The 21663-nt window shown below is 41.8% G+C and overlaps 1 protein-coding gene across 5 annotated transcripts in view; it reads left to right on the top strand.

Annotated features, from left to right (window-relative positions):
* Nucleotides 1–21663, top strand: part of LOC116984134 (small integral membrane protein 29-like) — a 119025-nt gene that overhangs the window by 23171 nt on the left and 74191 nt on the right. The window contains exon 2 of one of the 5 annotated variants that reach the window (XM_033038241.1): nucleotides 19576–19623. The exons of the other annotated variants lie outside the window; for them this stretch is intronic. The gene's annotated coding sequence lies outside the window, so the exon portion shown is untranslated. The remainder of the gene's footprint in view (nucleotides 1–19575; nucleotides 19624–21663) is intronic. 5 annotated transcript variants of the gene reach the window in all.

The following is a 21663-nucleotide window of genomic DNA, read 5'->3' as shown; positions in this document are numbered from 1 at the left end:
AGAAACATTTCCAACATTTAGTTATTGCTCACTCTTCCCAGTTCTGACATTCCAGATTTCATTTGTTTCATCCTATTTACACTTCCAACAGATCTACCTTTACAAACATTTTTAGCTGGCACATTCACCACTTACAAAATTCAATCACCTGGTTTCTTCGTTAGTGCAGGCTATCCCTTTTGTTCAGTTATCTCTTCCTGCACATCTCCAAAGCTTATTTCATGTCTAAATTTTCTTTGGTCTGATGAAAGTCAAAGACTTAAAACATTCACCCTGCTTCACAGATTACTGATGCTGCCCAATTGTTGTGTATTTCCAGCATTTAAAAAATAATAATTCAGCATCAACACTATTTTACTTTTGGAATACTACTGTTGACTTCACTTTGCTGCTAATTTCATGTTTGAAATTTGCGTCTACAATATCAACCAACTTTTCCTTGGGCACTTTGTATCATTTTTGACCAGAAGATTATAAACAAGTCCTAATGCCGCCCATTGACATGGTCTAGCTTTGTCTTTATGATACTGATACTGATTTCCACATACCTCTTTAGGTTTCTTTAAATTTGATTTTCTTGAAATGATCTTGGAAACTAAAAGTCTTATACCGAGCTTAAAGTGCTATTTTCCATTCATAATGGGATAATTTGACCAAGAGTGAATGAAGTGCCATTGGAACTGGAAAGGATAAAGAGAAATGTGAAAAAAATACATTTGACAATACATTTCTTTGAGATGTATCGATCAATTGATGTCATGTTTTCACACCTTACACTTCCTTATCTCTGTGTCTCCCTCTCCCCTGACTCTCAGTCTGAAGAAGGGTCTCAAGCAAAAACATCATCCATTCCTTCTGTCCAGAGATGCTGCCTAAGTTTCTCCAGCATTTTGGGTCTATCAATCAATTGCTTAAGTTGCTGACACATGTAGTGAGTGCATTCAGAAGAGATCCTGAGAATGGAAAAAACTCATCTCCACATAGAAGATGTCATTCAGAAAAGAGGACTCCTGGATTTTTGTTTGGTTTAGGTGGTCAGGGGTATCCAGCTCCATGAAGAAGGCAATTGCTGGTAAGAACATTACCCACTTGTCTCTGATGCAAGGATGCAAAATATAAAATGGTCAACTAGCGGTACCAGCCAGTTGCTGGAATCAGAGAGCTAAGAGGTGGAGTTAGGTATGTTAAATAGAATGCAAAGTACATGTGTAGAGGAAGTTATTGACAGTATATTAGCAGCCTGATCAATTGAAGAAAATCTAACCATTCTGTACACTGATACTTTTGCAAACTGGTCAATCATTGGGCCAGGTGTGCACCGAAAATATGTCAAGCACTTTTCATTGAGGCAAATTATACAGCTCCCATACTGAGACACACTCCAGGTTATTATACAGGCTCCCATACTGAGACACACTACAGGTTATGATGGAGATAACTCATTGGGTTGTTTGTGAAGATGTATGGACACAATTACCTCTTCTGGTGATGGGCCAGAAAGTATGGATATGAGTATGGGCAAAGATTGGATTGAGACTTTCGAGAATGTTTCAAAGAGTTGCAGCATTAAATGTTGAAGGGTTCTTGGACCACTCAAACTGTGGGGTGCACTGACTGCACCCAAGCAGATCACCTGTCAGGTGGGTTGGAAGTGTCAAAATGTCTAATGCTCACAGCTCTAGTAAGACCAGGACTATTGACTACAATGCTAAGATGATAATGGCGAATGAAACATTAATAACTTCTGATGAGATAAAAGAGGCTGCAGATGCTATAACCTGAAATGACAAAAATAGTTCTGGATGACAGTGAATAGGAGAATAGTGCATGTTGATGGTTTGGGTTGAGACCCTGCAACTCGACTGAGATGAAAAGGTTATATTGCCGGGAGATAGCACCATGGGAGAGATGTGGGATAGACACTATTACATGAATGGTGGAAACAAATAGAAAGGTAAAGGGAATACTGGCATCTGTACAATTGAAATCTGGAGAATCTATTCAAAGTGGCTTGGGTCCATGGCTTAGGTCATAAGATGAGGAAAAACGAACCTGATTGTTTTCCCTTGCCTTATCAACAAAAGAAGGTTAGAGTCTGGATTAATTCATGCAAAGGTTTAATGCAAAAGGAGTTGCTTGAAAATCCGGTTCTGTGGAAACAAGGGCGTTAATGCAATTGCACAATTGCCAGATGATACTGTCAAATGTGAAGTTCTGGAGCAGTCAAAATAAAGAATATAGCTTGTGGACCGTTGAAGAATATATAAGTTTGTAGATGACACAAAAGTAAGTGGCATTGTTGATAGTGAAGATGGTTGTCAAAAATTGCAGCAGGGTCTAGATTGGTTGGGCAGGTGGGCTGAGGAATGGTTGATGAAATTTAACAGAGAATTGTGAGGTGTTGCATTTTGGGAAGTCTAACATGGGCAGGACCGACACAGTGAATGGCAGGCTGTGGGGTGTGTTGTGGAGAAGAGGGATCTAGGAGTGCAGATACATGGTTCGACACACAGACCCTGGTGAGTTGTTTCAATCTAGAACATTGTGGAGGCAATAATGCCTTTTTCGGAAGTATACACAGCCTTGGTATTCAGCAGTTTGAAGAGAATTTCATAATTTGTTTAGGAGATAGAGCTGGTTTACCAGAGTGTTATGGGCCTGTCCCACTTAGGCGTTTTTTGGGCGACTACTGGCGACTGCCGCAAAATTTTCAACATGTTTTAAATTTTTCGGCGACAATATTTTTTCTGTTGTAGGTTGTCGTAGGTTGTCGCCAAGGTGTTGTAGGTGAATTCCATTAAAACTAGTCCCTGGCAGTTGCCTGAAGAGTCGCCTAAGTTGGACAGGCCCGTCAGGATCACATCTGCACCATTGCTAGAATCCATTGGGAAAATGGAAGGTGAGAAACACACAATGAACCATTTCTATCAGGTCAGATGCTGCTGCAGTGGTGAAAGAGAATGGCATGTCTTTAGTTTAGTTTGGTTTATTGTCACATGTACCAAGATCCTGTGAAAAAGCTTCTTCTTGTGTGCTATCCAGTCAAAGAAAATACTAGACATGATTACAATCAAGCTGTCCACGGTGTACAGATAAAGGATAAAAGATACAACATTTAGTGCAAGGTAAGTCAGATAAAATCCAATTAAAGATCAAGGTTTCAGGTGACGTAGATGGAAAGTCAGGACCACACTCTAGTTGGTAATAGGATGGTTCAGCAGCCTGATAATAACTGTCCCTGAATCTAGCAGTCAAACTTCTGTACCTCTTGCCTGATGGGTGAGGGGAGTAGAGGGAGTGACCGTGGTGAGACTGGTCCCTGACTATGCTGGTGGTCTTGCCGAGGCAACGTGGAGTGTAGATGGAGTCAATGGAAGGGAGCTAGGTTTACATGATGATCTGGGCTATGTCCACAACACTCTGCAATTTCTTGCAGTCTAATAGCCCTGTCCCACGGTGCAAGTTCATTCCAAGAGCTCTCCCAAGTTTGCCCTGATTCGAACTCGGAGATTTACGGTAATGGCCACTTGTCGGTACTCGGGGCTCTCGTGGACATTTTTAAACATGTTGAAAAATCTTCACGAGTCTTCCAGTGCTTACCTGCCATTAGCGAGTCTTCACGAGTACCTGCCGTTAGCATTACGAGCCGCTAAGAGACGTCCCCGAGCTCCGATGTACCCGCTACGTTCATTCTCTGTGCTTAGCACAAGTTTCATTTTTTTTAAACTCGGGAGAGCTCTTGGAATGAACTTGCACCGTGGGACAGGGCTATTAGATGGAGCTGTTCCCAAGCCAGGCTGTGATGCATCCCGGTAAAATGCTTTCTATCAGATTTTGGATATAGCAGGTGGACCTGCTCTTGCCACCCACGGTTCGCACTGCCTTCCTGGCTGCCTGGATCCCCAGCTTCCAATGCCACCCCTGACTAGCGACCCTTTTTCACCCACTACACGGTCCAGTTGACGCAGCTGTTTGTGGGGCTCACGTTGTAGCCACTGACAGGACATGCTCGGTCACTGTGGGGCTCCCTCCTTTCCCACCTGCTGCTGTTTCTTCCGTCGGCGTTGCTTTGTCTGCTACTTGTTGAACCGCTTCTCCCATCGCTCTGTCCACTCAGTCTACCTCCGCTGCCACCACCTTCTCCTCCTGCCACTGTCCATTCGGCTTCTCTCCCACACCCTCCACCAGTCGCCGACGTACTCTGCCTTGGAAGCGGCAGCTGGTGAGAGGGGAGGGAGCTTCACCGTGACCGAGCGCATCTGGTCATTGGCAGAGGCCTGAAGAAAGCGCTGCTGGCCATGGGCAACAAATTGAGCCGCAACAACTGTCGTGTCACCGGGCCGTGCGGTGGGTGAAGAAGGGCTCGATAGTTCAGAACAGCGGCATCGGCGCCTAGTTATAAGGTGAAACGCCACAAAGTGCTGGAGTAACTCAGCAGACGGAATCAGTCTGAGGAAGGGTTCCAACGTCACCTATCCACGTTCTCCAGAGATGTGGCCTGACCTGCTGAGTTACTCCAGCAATTTGTGTCCTTTTGTGTCTTAACCATCATTTTCAGTTCTTTGTTTCAACTACAGACAATGATAATACTTTACTCGGTTATAACGGACAATCAGCAATAATGAATACCATCCCCACCCCATGGTCCGTCATAATGAAGGTTTACTGTAATGTTCCCAAACCATGCTGCGATGCATTCTGATATAATGCTTTCTACTATGCGTCTGTAGTGGTTGGTGAGGGTTGTGGGGGACATGCCAGACCTCTATGCCCTGTAAGGACATAGTGGGATTGATGTGCTTTCTTACCCATTGCTTCGATGTGGCTGGCGCCAAACTGCTGGTGATATTTATTCCTAAGAACTTGAAGCTTTCGACCATCTTGACTTTGGCGCCATCTATGTATACCATGGTGTGTGTGCTGCTTCACTTCCTTAAGTCGATCACAATCTCTGTTGGCTTGCTGACATTGAGGGAGAAGTTGTTGTCTTGGCACCAGGTTAGAGGTTAGAGTTTCTCAACCTCCTTCCTGTACTACATCACATAATTTTTAAATATCTGGTATATCATTGTAAATTGAGTTGGATTGGTATTTGGCTGCACAGTCAGGTGTGTACACGGAGTATAGCTGGAGGCTGAGAGTGGATCTTTGCTGGGCACCAGTGTTGAGGATAATCGTAGAGTATAATTCATGGAAAAGATCATGGTTTCATTTAGTTGAGAGATACAGCGTGGAAACAGGCCCTTCGGCCCACCGGGTCTGCGCCGACCAGCGATCCCCACATATTAACACTATCGTACACACACTAGGGTCAATTTTTCTTTTACATTTACCAAGCCATTTATAATTAGCCTACATACCTGTACGTCTTTGGAGTGTGGGAGGAAACCTAAGATCTCAGAGAAAACCAATGCGGTCAAGGGGAGAACATACAAACTCCGTACAGACAGCACCCATAGTCGGGATTGAACCCGGGTCTCCGGCGCTGCATTCGCTATGGGGCAGCAACTTTACCGCTACACCACCGTGCCGTAGTGTCTATGAAAAATGTATTCACGGAGATGGACCAGGGCCAGGATAAACTGAATGACCTTAACAGAGAATTGTATTGCTATGGGAATGTGTTTTATAGAGTTTGAAGGTGTCATGCATGACATTATTTGAATCCCAGATGTAATGCTGGCAACTGAGTTCCCTGTAGTCATAGGAGAAGGGGAGAACCATGATGGCTGATTGTTTAGCATTGGAAACTATCAGCGAGAGAAAGATGGATAGTAGACAAAAGGGAAGGTCCAGTGCCCATTGGAAGGCAACATGAAAGTTGTCATGAGGAACTGTATAGGTGAAGACTAGAGGAAGAAAAGCAGTGAGTAAAAACCAAGTTCGAAATTGTTGCTACAGTAAAAGCCCAGTTATCTGACATGATAATGGTGGTTAAATGCACATGACAATTAATTAAGAGATGATCTTGCTAAATGCAGCCCAGACCATACAAACCAACCTCCCTCACATTGACTCAATTTATACCTCACGCTGCCTCGGCAAGGCCAGCAGCATAATCAAGGATGAGTCACACCCTGGCCGCTCCCTCTTCTCCCCTCTCCCATCAGGCAAAAAGTATAGAAGTATGAAAATGCACACCTCCAGATTCAGGGACAGTTTCTTCCCAGATGTTATCAGGAGTCATCCTGCTACAATCATAGAGAAGTTCTGAACTATTATCTACCTCATTAGTGATCCTCGGACTATCTTTGATCAGATTTTGCTGGCTTTACCTTGCACTAAACATTATTCCTTTATCATGTATCTATACACTGTAAATTGCTGAATGGTAATCATGTATTGTCTTTCCGCTGACTGGTTAGCACACAACAAAAGCTTTTTAGTGTACCTCGGTGCACGTGACTATAAACTAAACTGAACTTTCATCCCATCTCCATTGTTCTGCCAGCTTTCTTTTCACTGCCATCAGTGCAACCTCTCCATCAGCCGCGACACTCCCTGGGCAATGCCCTCCCTCGGCCTGATTGCTTCCTGTGCAGTGTCTCTCTCTCAGCATTGCCTTTCTTGTACAGGTGATTTTTAGTGCTGCTGTTCCCTTAGCCCAGCAGCTGTCACTGAATGGCAATTGCTGGAACGTGCGTTAGTTATCAGAGAGTGAGGGAACTGTGCACCATGTAAATGGGCACTTCAGCCCAGCAGCTCCATGGATCAAACACCTATCAGAACGGTTTGTAGTGTTCCATGAATTATGTGAAAAATGTGAAAGTACTTATTCCATCATGCACTCGGGCAGTTAATTCTGGATTCCACACTCACCTGGATGAAAAATGTCTTCCTTAGATCTCCTCTTAACTTCTTACTCTTTGCTCTAAACGAATACCCTCTAGTTTAGACACCTCTGCTATGTGGAAGAGCGTCTTATCCATGCCTAATTTTGCACGCATCCATCAGCTTCCCCCTCAGCCTCGGCTATTCCAACAAAAATAAACCGTGCCTTTCCAATCACCTCTCATAGGAAAAATGCTCCATCCCAATATATTACCTGAGGAATCTCCTCTGCACCGTTTTCAGTGCAATCACGTACTTACATATATGATGACTAGAACTGTACACTGTACATCAGCTGTGGTCTAATTAATGTTTTATGAAGCCACACTATACCCTGCCGTGATCATATTTTCTAAGCCCTGGCTATTGAAGGCAAGTATCCCATGTAACAATCCTCAGTATCAGCAGTACAACCAATATTGATGTAATTCGTGAACTTAATAATCAGCCCTCCTATGTTCAATCGAAATTGTTAATGTTTAAAACAAACTGTAAACAGTGACAATTGAGGTTTTGGTCTATTAGATTTGTCATACGTATTTAGAATCAATATATAGTTGTAGTTAATGGTGTGTTGTTCGTTGTTAAGCTTGGGGATCATAGTGGATGTTTAGAAATGGATATAATATACTGCATTCATCGCATGTATAGTAAATGTAATCATGGTCGTAGTCCATATCATCAATGACACAGGTTGCAGAATTTGTCATATGGGCTACGGGTGCTGTCTGTACGGAGTTTGTACGTTCTCCCCGTGACCGGGTTTTCGCCGGGATCTTCGGTTTCCTCCCACACTCCAAAGACATACAGGTTTGTAAGTTAAATTCCTTGGTATAATTGTAAATTGTCCCCAGTGTGTGTAGGATAGTGTTAATGTGCAGGGATCACTAGTTGGCGTGGACTCGGTGGGCTGAAGGACCTGTTTCCGTGCTGTATCTCTAAACTAAACTAAACTAGACTGAAAAATGATTAGATTTATGTTTAGGTAAATGTACAGGTATTGACGAGTATTGACGGTATTGACATTATTTCATAAGGTTCAGTGCAGTTTATTAAATAATTTATATGTGTGTGTTACTTTAAAAAAAAAGGCATTAGGTGCATGTATATATCTTTTTAAGAACTCTGCGGCATGTGATATGATTTCTGATCACTGCCGTTAGTCAAGTGTTGTTTGTTTTCAATAAATAATGTTTAGTTATAAGGGCTGTTCTTGTTACCCGCCTCACAAAAAAGGAAAATAGAATCGACCATAATCTCAAATTATAGCAACCAAATAATCAAGTAAGAGAATAGCAGAGGATAGCAAATAATTAGATCAAATATGACAGAATTAGGGGACATAAAGAGAGTCCGTAATGGGCAACAATATCCTCACATCCTACAACCTTTGACAATGTTTCGCTCTTTCCATTCCATTCAGTAGCCCTGGCCCAAAATGAAATAAGTTTTGAGAAGAAATAAAACATTGACATTACTTCGTGTTCAGTGCAGTTTATTCATTTAATACTTTATATGCATAAACAGCAATGAAGAGAGAAAAATAGATAACAGAAGGGAAGACAGTCATGTGAAAAGAAGGGACAGAAAAAAATAAGATTGATATTCTTAAATACTTTATGAGCTGTATGGGTTGTTGTGGAGGCCAAAAACCATGATGCTGGAACCTTCTTTGCCAGGAAACTTTTATTTAGTTGCCTGACTCATGGGTGAAATAATTTGCATGGATTTAGCTTCCATTACCTCACGGTGCTTAGACGTGGCGGTCTAGGTGAGTTCATGCTCGCCGTACCTGGAAGTGTCGTCCCTACTACCTGCTGTGGGAATTCACCTCAGCTATCCTGGCAGCAGTCTACATCCCTCCCAATGCTGATGTCAAGCTTGCTCTCAATGAACTGTAGGCTTGGGACAAACCCTGGTCATTGTAGCCGGATCCTCAAGAGCATACTACTGAAAGACTATCAGCATGTCACTTAGCCCACCAGGGGCCAGAACACCTTCAACCACTGCTGCACATCCATAAAAATGCCTTCCGCACCATGTCCCGACCACATTTCACAGAATCTGATCATCTAGCTGTGCCTTGTCACCCTGCCTACAAACAAAAAACTGAAGTGGGAAGATCTGGTGCAGAATGTTGTCCGGTGCTAGTCTGCGGAAACAGATGACATCCTACGTGACTGCTTTGAATATGGTGGGCTGGTCCATATTCATAGAATCTGCAGCCAACCATGACTGACTTCATCAGCAGCTGTGTAGTGGAGTGCGTGCCAAAGAAGACAATCCGAGTGTTCCCCAACCAGAAACCATGGATGAACCGTTAGATCCATTCCTAGCTGAAGGCCAAGTCCTCTGCGTGCAAGTCACATAGTCCAGAGCTGTACAAGAAAGCTCACGACAATCTTTTCAAAGTCATGAGGAATAACAAGAGACAACACCGGGCCAATCCTGAGTCTCAGTACAAGCACTCGACACCCGTCAACTGTGGCAGGGCCTGAATTCTATAACTGGCTGTGAAGTGGTCAGGCAGCATCACTAATGATAGTGCGACCCTCTCTGATGAACTTTATGCAGTCTATGCTCGCTCTAAGCAGGCCAACAGGGCAATGACATCTGTCCCATCAGACTCAAGTGAGCCTTTTCCTAGGGTCACTGTTGCAGAATTTGGCTCGGCTTTCCTGATGGTGAACTCATGAAAAGCAATAGGGTGGAGTTCTTGGCAATGTCCTACATCTACATCAGATTCCAATTCATAGACTACAGCTTTGCTTTCAATTCCATTATCCAAACCAAATTCATCTACAAGTTCATGGAACTGGGTGACCGCTGACCAACAGACCACAATCGGGGAAGATAGATGACAAATCAACCTCTATGATAATGCTCAACACTCACGCTCCGCAAGGATGTGTTCTCAGCCCCCATCTATACTCCTTATACACTCACGGCCGTGCAGCTAAATACCAATCCAACTCAATTTACATTTCGCAGATAATACCACAATAGTGGGCCGGATACCACATAACAATGTGTACAGGAAGGAGATTGAAAACCTCGAAACCTCAGATTTAGGCTGTGGGCCGAGGAGCTTTATTCCAGTGTTTCGTGACCCAAGTCACAGAACTACATGAAATTTTCACATATTGTGTAAAAAAATTATATAAATCACCCCTGAAACTCGTCATGAACAAGATTTGCACATTTGTATTAAATTAGAGAAAAACCGGAAAAATTTCGGGTATTTTTAGTCCAATCAAAGCACGTTTAACATTGAGTTGTCTGCCAGTTGGCCAATCACGCGCTTTGTTTCAGGCTAGCACACATCATAGCTGAGAGGGCTTCACTGATGCCTGTTTTACTGGAGATTCCGATGAAGGTTCTTTGTCGTGGAAACTTGCAGCATGGTAATTGAATTTAGTGAGAAAAGCATTAAGAAGTCTGAAAAATATGCAGCTAAGTGGATAGAAGTGGAAGAAAGTCTTGAAAGCAAAGTCCCTGCAGAGATGCTGCAACAGGTCAGACCCAGCAAGTTGTGAAACTGTGAATCAACTCAAACTGAAAGGTGAGATCTAAAGTCTGAATTTATGAAAATTAAACTGTATGGACTTTAATTAATTTAATTGCACCCTTTATAATGTGAAAACATGAGATTTGGAGGCTGTACATTCACTCATTCACTCATTCATCCACTCACTCATTCATTCATTCCTTCATTCATTCATTCACTCACTCATTCATTCCTTCATTCATTCATTCATTCACTCACTCATTCATTCCTTCATTCATTCATTCATTCATTCACTCATTCACTCACTCACTCACTCACTCACTCACTCACTCACTCACTCACTCATCCACTCATTCATTCACTCACTCATTCATTCATTCATTCATTCACTCATTCACTTATTCATTCATTCATGAAGTTGAGGGCCTAAATTATATGTATCAATAACAAGGTAAATTAAACATTTTCACTAATGCCAGCTTGATGTAGAGTAATGTCTTTTTTTAAAAAAATATTTTATTTTATTAGAAGTAAGTACAATATGGCACCAAAGTGCCTAATATATATTTTCATAATACATTTTATGTACAGCTTTTTTTTTGGTTATAATAAAGAAAGATAAGAATAAGAAAAATAAATTAGATAGTAAATGATAGAAAGACGTGAGATATATAGTGTGTGAAGAAAAAGAAAAAAGACGAATGAGTGAAGAAAGTTGAGGAAAAAAAATAGGAAAAAGAGAATAAGACATAAAGAAAAGAAGTAAGGAGATCATTGTTTATAATCTTGACCATCCCTCGTCCAGTCCTGAAACAGTTAGCTTTTACAATTGTGTTGCACCATATGATTCCAAAAAGACGACAAATGGAGACCAACTCGTTATGAATTGGTCTGATTTATCCATTAGGAGGAATCGCATTTCCTCAAGCTGTGCGGTGTCCAACATGCTTGCAATCCACATTTTAAGCGTTGGTATTGATGTATTTTTCCAAAATTTAAGTATAAATTTTTTTGCTATTATTAAACCATAATTTAAAAATAAATTTTGAGATGTGTTCAATTTATTCCCATCTTCCATTACTCCAAATATAATCATTTCAGTATTATGTTCCATTCTTATCTTAAATAATTTTGTAAATATTTCAAAAATATCACTCCAAAATCTATAAAGTTTTATGCAGGAAACAAAAGAGTGTGTTATAGTTGCATTTTGGGATAAACATTTATCACAAATGGGGGATATATTTGGATAACATTTGTTCAATCTTGTTTTTGAATTATATAATCTATATAAAATTTTTAATTGAATTAGATTATGTCTTACATTAATCGAACATTTGTGAATATATATCAAGTACTTTTCCCATGTAACCTTCGTAATTTTTATCATTAGTTCCCGTTCCCACTCTTCTCTAAGTACCTCTGTCGATGGTAGGTCTATATTTAAAATACTATTATATAAATATGATATTAATTTTTGTGAGTCAGCTTTAATATTCATTGCTTCTTCCAATAATTCAGGAGTTAATTTTTGATATCCTTGTATGTATTTTTTCATGAAATCGCAAATTTGAAGATATTTAAAATATTGGTTGTTTTTCAATTTAAATTGTAATTGTTGGAATGATTGTAGGTTTTCCATTTCATACATATCCCCGATCCTTCTAATTCCGAGACTTTCCCATTGGTTATATGTTTTATCAATAAGAGATGGTTTAAATAAAGGGTTATTCGCTATTGGCATTAACAATGATAAATTTCTTAATTTTAAAGATAATTTTATTTGTTTCCAAATTCTTATTGTACCATATATAATTGGGTTCTTCTTATATATTGTGTTGTTCAGTTTTTTCGGGGGGGAAAAATATCGTTCCTATATTACAAGGAAAACAATCCTCTTTCTCCATTTTTATCCATTCTGTCTGTTGGGTAGAACTATCCAGCCAATAAATTATATTCTAAATATGCACTGCCCAATAGTAATACATAAAATTCGGGAGTGAGAGTCCCCCAACATCTTTTCGTTTACATAAGTGTTTTTTTGTAATTCTATGTGATTTATAGTCCCAAATAAAATTAGTAATATTAGAGTCTAATTTTTTTAAAAAGTATTTTGGTATATATATAGACTGAAATAGGTATAGTAATTGTGGTAGGAAGATCATTTTTTGCATTTATTCTACCTAATAATGATAAAGGAAGTGTTTTCCAAAATTTAATCAGCGTATTAAGTTTATTTAATAAAGGTATAAAATTAGCGTTGAATAATGCTTTATATTTTCTAGTAATCTGAATACCCAAGTATTTAAATTTTTCTGTTGCGATTTTAAAGGGGAACTTCAGTAAGTGTGTAGGTTCTTGAGGTTTTAACGTCATGATTTCACTTTTATTCCAGTTTTTATTCCAGTTTATTCTATATCCAGAAAAAGACCTGAATTCCTCTATTCATTCGGCATTCCCTCAAATTTTACTGAAAATGTCAACGGAGAGTGATCTGAAATACTACTAATGTGGTATGTTGGATTGAGTGTATATGGCATTAATTTCATATCCACTAAAAAATAATCAATTCTTGAATAAGTTTTATGTACTGAAGAGTAAAACGAGTATTCCCTTCCAACTGGATTAGCAGATCTCCATACATCTATTATATTAGTATTTTTTATATATGTATTTAGAAATTCACTAGTCTTAGATTTTAAATTACTCCTCCTTTGTTTTGCTGATTTATCTAGATATGAATCTAAAACACAGTTGAAACACATTTTTGAAATTAAACTCTGATATTATATCTATAATTTTATCAAAAAATTGGGGGTTGTCAAAATTCGGAGCGTAAATATTTATCATAGTTAGTGGGGTTGCATAAATTTCTCCCGAAACTATAATATACCTTCCCTCTTTATCTGATATAGTATTCTTTAATTTAAAAGGTATACCTTTTCGAATAAGAATAGCCGTACCTCTAGATTTAGAAGTAAACGAGGAGTAGTATGTTTGACCTATCCACTTCGCCTTTAATCTCATTTGTGATTGTTGTTTCATGTGAGTTTCCTGCAAAAACATTATGTCGCTTTTCAAAGATTTTAGTTGAGCAAAAATTTTACCCCTCTTTATTGGTTCATTGGCACCCCTTATATTCCAACTACAGAATGTAATTCCTCCATTCTTTATTTGTCTATCGTCTTGCATTATAAATCAAGATAGTATTCCTGAATCATATGGTGCAACCAAATACCTCAGAGTTCTGGGAGTTGGGTGGTCACCCTAAGTTTTTAGATTTATATTGCATCTCCTTCTTATATAGTGCCTTAAAAAAAGAAAGAATTAATGTGATATACAATTGATTACAAAAAAAAGAAACAAATAAAAGTCTTGATTGTGCTTAAAAAAAAAAGTGCTTTTAAGGTATCTAAGAAAAGATACCTTAAAGACGAATAACCACCGATGGTGGAAAGATTTATAGACTTCCGTTGATGTTGTTATACATTGAGCTCCTCCTCCTTAGTAGAGCCTCATAAAAAGTTACAGACCGTTTCATATCTTGTCTTTTCTTATATGAATTTATCAAACCAGCACCAGTGAAAACCGAAATAAATCAGGAAGCGACATTAGAAGTAAAAAACCAAATATAAAACACAACATATACACAGTTATATAAGCATAGTAGACCAAGTGCAGACCCGTTGGGTCTGTTCCCCCAACGTGCGGTTGTGGGGGGGGGGGGGGGGGGAGGCGGCATGCAGCGTCACACACACTAACTACCCCCCCCCCCCGCACTCACGCTAAGTACACCCCTTGATATTATATTAATATTATTAATTTGCTCCTTTTACCCCATAAACACCCTATCTACTGATGCATAGCCCCCAACTTGCAGTCACACCTAGAGAGGGGGGGGGGGGGGGTAGAGGGTGAGGGCAGAGAGAGAAGGGGCAGAGACAGAGATAAAGACAGAGACACAGAGAGAGGGGCAAGAGGGAGAGGGGAGTGGAGAGGAGGAGAAGAGGGAGGGTGGGTGAGGGGGGAAAGGTGGGGGAGGAGGGGAGGAGAGAGAGGGTGAGAGTGAGGGGGAGAGAGAGGGGGTGCTGAGAGGGGGGTGAGGGGGAGAGGTGGGGAGCAGGGAGGGGGAGGTAGTCGGGAGGGTGGAGGGAAGAGGGTAGGGGGTGTGGAGGGGAGGGAGGGAGGGTGGGGGAGGGGATGGAGGGGAGAGAGAGAGAGGGAAGAGGGCGGGGGAGAGGGCGGAGGAGAGGGGGGGAGGGGGAGGAGAGAGGGGGAGGGGAGAGGGGGAGGAGAGAGGGGGAGGAGATAGGGGGAGAGAGGGGGGAGAGAGGGGGGAGGGGGGAGAGGGGGAAATGGGGAAGAGAGAGGAAAGAGGTGGAGAGAGAGGGTGTGCTGAGAGGGGAGGGGGAGAGGTGGGGAGCAGGGAGGGGAGGGAGGGTGGCAGGAAGGGTGTAGGGGTGTGTGGAGGGGAGGGGGGTTCAGGGGAGGAATGGTGGGGAGGGTAGGGGGGGGGAGAAAAAGAGGGAAGAGAGAGGGGGGAGAGGGGGGGAGGAGAGGGGGGAGTGGAAAGGGGGGGATGAGAGGAAAGGGGGAGAGGAGAGGGGGAGGGGAGGGGAGGGGAGGGGAGGGGAGGGGAGGGGAGGGGGAGGGGAGGAGAAGGGAGGGGGTGTAAGGGGGAGGGAAGGTGGGGGAGGGGATGGTGGGGAGAGGGGGGAGGAGAGGGGGAGGAGAGGGGGGAGAGGAGAGGGGGGGGGAGGAGAGGGGGGAGAGGAGAGGGGGGGGGAGGGTGAGGAGAAGGGAAGGGTGTAAGGGGGAGGGAAGAGGGTAGGGGGTGTGGAGGGGAGGGGGTTTAAGGGAGGGAGGGAGGGTGGGGGAGGGGATGGCGGGGAGGATGGGAGAGAGAGAGAGAGAGGGGGAGGGGGGAGGAGAGAAGGGGAGGGGAAGGGAAAGGAGAGAGGGGGAGGAGAGGGGGAGGGGGAGAGAGGGGAAAGAGGGGGAAAGAGGGGGAGAGAGGGGAAAGAGGGGGGGGGGAGAGGGTGTGCTGAGAGGGGAGGGGTGGGAAGCAGGGAGGGGGAGGGAGGGTGGAGGGAAGGGGGTAGGGGTATGTGGAGGGGAGGGGGATTTAGGGGAGGAATGGTGGGGGAGGGGAGGGGGGGAGAAAACGATGGGAGAGAGAAAGGGGGGAGGGGGAGAAGAGAGGAAGGAGAGAGGAGAGGGGGGAGAGGGGGGAGGAGAGGTGGGGGAGAGGAGGGGGGGGGAGAGGAGAGGGGGGAGAGGAGAGGGGGGGATGAGAGGGTGGGGGAGGAGAGGGGGGGAGAGGAGAGGGGGGGGAGAGGGGGTGAGGTGGGTAGAGGAGAGGAGAGGAGAGGAGTGGAGAGGGGGGGAGAGGAGAGGCGAGGAGAGGGGGGGGGGAGAGGAGAGGGGGGAGAGGAAAGGGGGGGAGAACCTAAAAAGCATTTTAGAACCAAAAAAGACACATTCTGCAAGCATTGAAGAACCAAAAGAGACACTTTTTGCAAATATTGTAGAACCAATAGACACTTTTTGCAAATATTGTAGAACCAATAGACACTTTTTGCCAATATGTTAGAACCAATAGACACATTTTGCAAGCGTTTTAGAACCACTAAGCCCACTTACATTTGAGTAGACATGTGTTCAGTGTTATTCACAGCTCAGAGAAACGTGACCCTCTGCCTTCATCCATCATGAAGAGAATGTGAGGCACACCACTTCCTAATTCAGATTCAGATTCACATTTGGTGTCACATGCACCAATTAAGGTACAGTGATATTTGAGTTGCCATGCAGCCATACAATTGAAAGAACACAACACAATTAAAAGAATGATAGAACTTCCCCTACCCTTCCCGGCTCTCCCACAAACCCACTGCCTCTGCCTCGTCCTTTCTTTCCCCCTCCCCCCTCCGACATCAATCTGAAGAAGGGTGTCGACCCGAAACATCGCCTATTCCTTCTCTCCATAGATGCTGCCTCACCCGCTGAGTTTCTCCAGCATTTTTGTCTACCTTAAAATTAAACATTACGTTCATTGCACTGCAGAGGAATTTGTTTAGCCTTAAATTTTTTGTTTCATCTGTTAAATATTCAATTTAAGTCGTTATAAATTATGCTGATTTTAAAGTTTACATAACTTAAATAAATGTATCAAGATGGAATAAGGAAGGGTGTTTTAGTTAATCACAAATTAAGGCAATTTAATATGCGTATCAATATTCTTAAAGCTACAAAATGTGGAACTTCAAGTTAACTCATTAGATGTTCAAAGGACTCAAAAGCAAATTACTTCAGATAATGGAAATCTGAAATAAGACACAATGTTGGGAATATGCAGTAGTTTAGACAGCATCTATGGAGAGATAAATGGATAAGGCTTTAGGCTGAATGCCTTACTTTAGGGGGCCTGTGTGTTAAATAGAGCTTGGGTTTGTGAAGAGTTTTGGTTTTCACTACCACTGCCATCACTTTATTTTCAATATTCTTCCCACTCTGCACCAATGCACCTGGGCTCCCTCTTGAGATTTAATTTAGATTAGATTAGATTAGATTAGATATAATATAATTTATTGCCACACAGCCAGGCTGGTGGAAATTTGGGTTGTCTGCAGCGATACAATAATAAAGAACACACAACCACAATAAAACTGTAACACAAACATCCACCACAGCATTCATCACTGTGGTGGAAGGCACAACATTTGGCCAGTCCTCCTCCATTTCCCCCCCGTGGTCAGGACCAGAGTCCAGAGTCAGTCCAGGATCGGCTCTTCCTCACTTAATTCCTAACATTACTGCTCCTTGACCTGTCACAAGGGAAATGACTCATGGCATTAACTGAAGTGTCTGGCCTCCTTTTTAATGTTTCTCCATGATGGTATGGATAATATATGTCCCTTATTCCTTCGGAGCCACGATTGTGGACATATTCTATGAATCAATTGACAAACACTGGAAAACTAGCTCATTTATTGTATGAATAAAATCAGTGTTCATACTTGTTAAAAAATATCTTTAGGCTGAATTGTGAACCTGTATTTTACTTAGGGTCACACACAATTAACATTAGCAACATCACTAATTAGTAACTGACCCTCACCTCCCCCGGACCCCAGAGCACCTGGGCTGGCCCGCATTCACGGGAGGAGGGGAGGGGGGGGAGAGACGGGGGGGGGGGGGGGGGAGAAGATAAACGCTCCCCAGGCATCGCCACTTCTCCACTCACTCCGGGTGTTGTCGCCACTTCACTGGCACACACTCTCACACACACACTGGCACACACAAGGTTTAAAAGGATATGGGCCAAATGCAGATAAATGGGACTGGTTTAGATGGGGCATCTTGATCTGCATGAATAAGTTGGGATGAAGGGCCTGTTTCCATGCTGTAAGACTATGACACATTGGAGAAAGGGTCCAATTGCTCCGGTGAGGATCCAGGGGCGATTTATGAAGATGTTGGCAGGGCTGGAATTTTTTTTTCACTTTAAAAATAGATTTGATAACTGGGATTGTATTCTCTGCAGCAACGGAGGTGAAGAAAACACTTAGTTGAGGTGAATAATATTATGAGAATAGGACCTGTTTCGCTTAACAAAAAGTGTAGGAAGGAACTGCAGATGCTGGTTTAAACTGAAGATAGACACTAAAAACTAAAAAAAAGCTCAGCAGGACAGGCAGGATCTCTGGAGAGAAAGAATGGGTGATGTTTCGGGTCAAGACCTTCAGACTGAAGAGGTTGAAAACCAGCCATAAATCACAGTGTGTTATCCAACTAAGGGCAGAAATCAGAATCATGTGTTCATCTTTATTGACATGACACCATAATAAATATATTACAGAAAAAATAATTTAATCAGGTGGCACTGTGGAGCAGCGGTAAAGTTGCTGCCATACTACCACATGGGTTTTCTCTGGATATTCCGGTTTCTCCCACATGCAAAAGAAGTGCAGGTTTGTCGGTTAATAGGCTTCTGTAAATTGTCCCTGGTGTGTAGGATGGAACTGGTGTGTGATAGATTGCTGGTCGGTGTGGGCTTGGTGGGTTGAAGGTCCTGTTTCCATATATATGTTTTACATATATATTTCAATTTCATTGAACCATATACGATTGATATGTGGCATTATTTTCGTCAAAGGGTAAGGTTGATTGATTTATTTGTGCAGAACAGTGAGTTTTTTTCTCTATATATATATGTATAACAGCATGAATTATAATCTGCTTTCCATACATGAATATAATCATTCATGTGCTGCACCTGTTGATCAGAGCCTGGCTCTACTATGGAATGTAATTAGGAATGTAATTTAGCCTAACCTTATTCATACCTAATCCAATTTAAAGCATAAATATTACATTCAAATGTAAGTTAAAAGACTCGCTACAGTATGCAACAGATTACACAATTTCAAGCTGCAAAATGCGAAAGCTCCCTACCGTGGGAGGGGGGACACCACCCTACCACACCCTCCCCCCCTCGGTCGCTACGTTCCCTCGCAATTTCGCACTCTCAACTCTCACCCAATGTTGGCAGCCCTGCCTCTTGTATCTGAGAAGGTGCAAAACATGTCCTACGAGAAAATGCTGAAACATAAAACATCTAAATATTTAGCAAATTTATTTTCTGGATATCATAATTTCTTGTGAACATTTCAGGTAGTGGCTATTTTTTTCATAATGTGAAACACAGTTCCAGGATTATACCCATTTCAGGGTAAGGTGTGATTTGGAGGATCTGGGAAGTGAGTTTACTTACTTTACTTGTGGATTTCATGGGTTTGGGAGCTGTTACTGCCAATCCCGTTGGAAGGTTCACAAGTTGCAGAGACTCCGTGCTTCTTTTCCCTTAAAAACACAAGATTGGCTATTTTAAAGATTGCTCTGCATAAGGTCTTGAAATGCGTCATTCTCAAGGGGATTCTTCAAAGGGCTCCCAATGCTATTCCAGTACACTCTCAAAAATTCTCATTCTCTTTACTAATTCAGAATGACCCACAATCACCTGCAGCTTTTTCTGTTTAAACCAGCATCTGCAGTTCCTTTCTACACATCACCTGCTTTTATTTCCACTTCACGACAAATTATGTTTCTTTTCCTTAAACTTTCTCTGTTAAACTTGCTGGCATAGAATAGCTTGTGTTATTTCGTTTTGAAACATATTTTGTATGTTGAATGGATTGTGTTCTTAACTAATTATGTAATTGTCTATTTTCCAGATCTAAAACACTCAACTGAACAATTTTGGTTTCCCACTAAAGTCCAGAGTAAGTTTAGGCTAACATAAGGGATGCAATAGATCAAAATAAAGTGATTCCCATAGCATTTTCAAATATTTTCTTTTGGAAAATTGTAAACATTAACATATACAACCAGGAATACCTCATATACCCTCGTCCTGTCAAGTTTGTGGCTGATCTTCTATCTCAAATCCACCTTGCTTTCTGTTTCCTGTATTCTTTACTTTTTGGGGGTATTTTGAACAAGGGGGTCTACAGCCCTTTTGGATCGAGAATTACAATCCTTTGAAGTGTTAGAAATGTCATAATTTTAATCCTCAATGTCTAATCCCTTATACCATGACTAGGGAAACGAACCTCATAGCATCTACCACATTAAGCTACCTCTGAATTTTGTCAATGGGGTCAAGAAAACATGTTATATTCAATATTTTCAAATATAGCAACCTGCTGATCCTAAGCATCAGCCTAATTAAAGCAAATCATTGTGGATTAATATAACCCACGTTTTTTGCAGCATTGCATTTTATAATAACCAAAAGTAGAAATGAGTGGTGCAAAGTTACACGATTGCCACAGCATTAGTACGATTGGTGTCTATGGATTAGGATTGCTATAATGTCTGAGAGAAGTTAGGCGTATATGAAGTATCTAGGCTGGATTTAGAAATACATTCAATATAATGAATTGAGCAAAATCCAGCATGTTGGATACAATAAATCATTAGAGTACCACCTAATATCCAGTAGAAGGTGCTACATGACTGACTAAAGAATAAGTCCTTGTATAATAAAACTGCATCGAGCTGGCTAAATGATGAATGTACTTGACTTTGCGGTAAGAATGTGTAAGGTTTCTCTATGTGCTTTGTTATAAGAAAACACACTGCAGCAATGCGGGAGAACTGTGCAATAATGTGAGAACACACTTTTCGTGTCATTTCCTTTTGGTAATTTGCAGCCTCAATTCCATTACTCTTCAACTCACTGAATTAGTAATTGCAGCTCCTCTTCCATCATACTAAAACTTTTATAGTTTAACCTGTTTTATTTATGAGTTCATCTTTTATTACCTGATGGCCATCTATGGTTCCTAACCAATTATATGACCTCAGATACTCTCTTACATACACACCGCACTTTTCAATAGTTTTCTATCTCCACATTTCCATCAACCAGCCCAGTGATTCTTGCCTACACATTGGTGTAATTTAGCTTGGCAAATTTATCGACTAACCTGCACGTCTGTGGGCTGTTGGAGGAAGCCAGAGCACCCAAAGAAAAAACACCTGGTCACAGGGAAAACATGCAATCTCCACACAGCACCTGACGTTAGGATTGAACCGTACATGGAGCTGTGGTGCAGCAACTCTTGCAGGTGTGCTATTGTCCCTGTCATTTCTGCACCTCCTTTTGTGCAGCCACATTTGTTTGTGATGTGGTGACTAGGGCCATTCACAGAATCTTTGGATTAGCTCAAAATGTGTATAGTTCTAACAATCCAATGCTTTGATATTCTATACCTCCACAAATAAAAGTGTGCCACATGGCTTTTTATTCATCTTTCTTTAATTTGCTTGCTCCATTCAGGGAGCCAGGGCCCCTCTATTTCTCTATCCGCCTCAGTATCCTATTCTTTATTGTATATTTCCTTGCCGCATTTTTGTATTCCCTCGCTCCTCCCAGGACTGAATCTCATTCATCACCTTTCTACCCAGTCAGCAAGGCGATTGTTGGTTTCCTGCAGTCTTCTGCTTTATGACTCATGGACAATGTTTGCATCGTGTTCAATCTTCTAATTTCAGTATCTATATTTATGTTAAATCATTGGTAGATATTATGAAAAGCACGGGATTTGAGAACTGAGTCCTGTTGAACATTGGAAATAGCCACCCATCAAAAAGTAACAGTTGATTATTACCCTTCTTGCTACTGTATCATCCATGAATCAAGTGCTCTTTTCCCTTGGACTGGATAACCTTTCACCTTATTGATACCGTGGCATAAAAGACTTATCGAAAGCATTTCTGCAAAACCTTGCTGACAGCATCAAAGATGCTACCTTTAC

This window comes from Amblyraja radiata, chromosome 19 (genome assembly GCF_010909765.2).
Source record: "Amblyraja radiata isolate CabotCenter1 chromosome 19, sAmbRad1.1.pri, whole genome shotgun sequence".
NCBI lineage: Eukaryota > Metazoa > Chordata > Chondrichthyes > Rajiformes > Rajidae > Amblyraja > Amblyraja radiata.
This window is presented reverse-complemented; position numbering and strand designations above follow the sequence as displayed.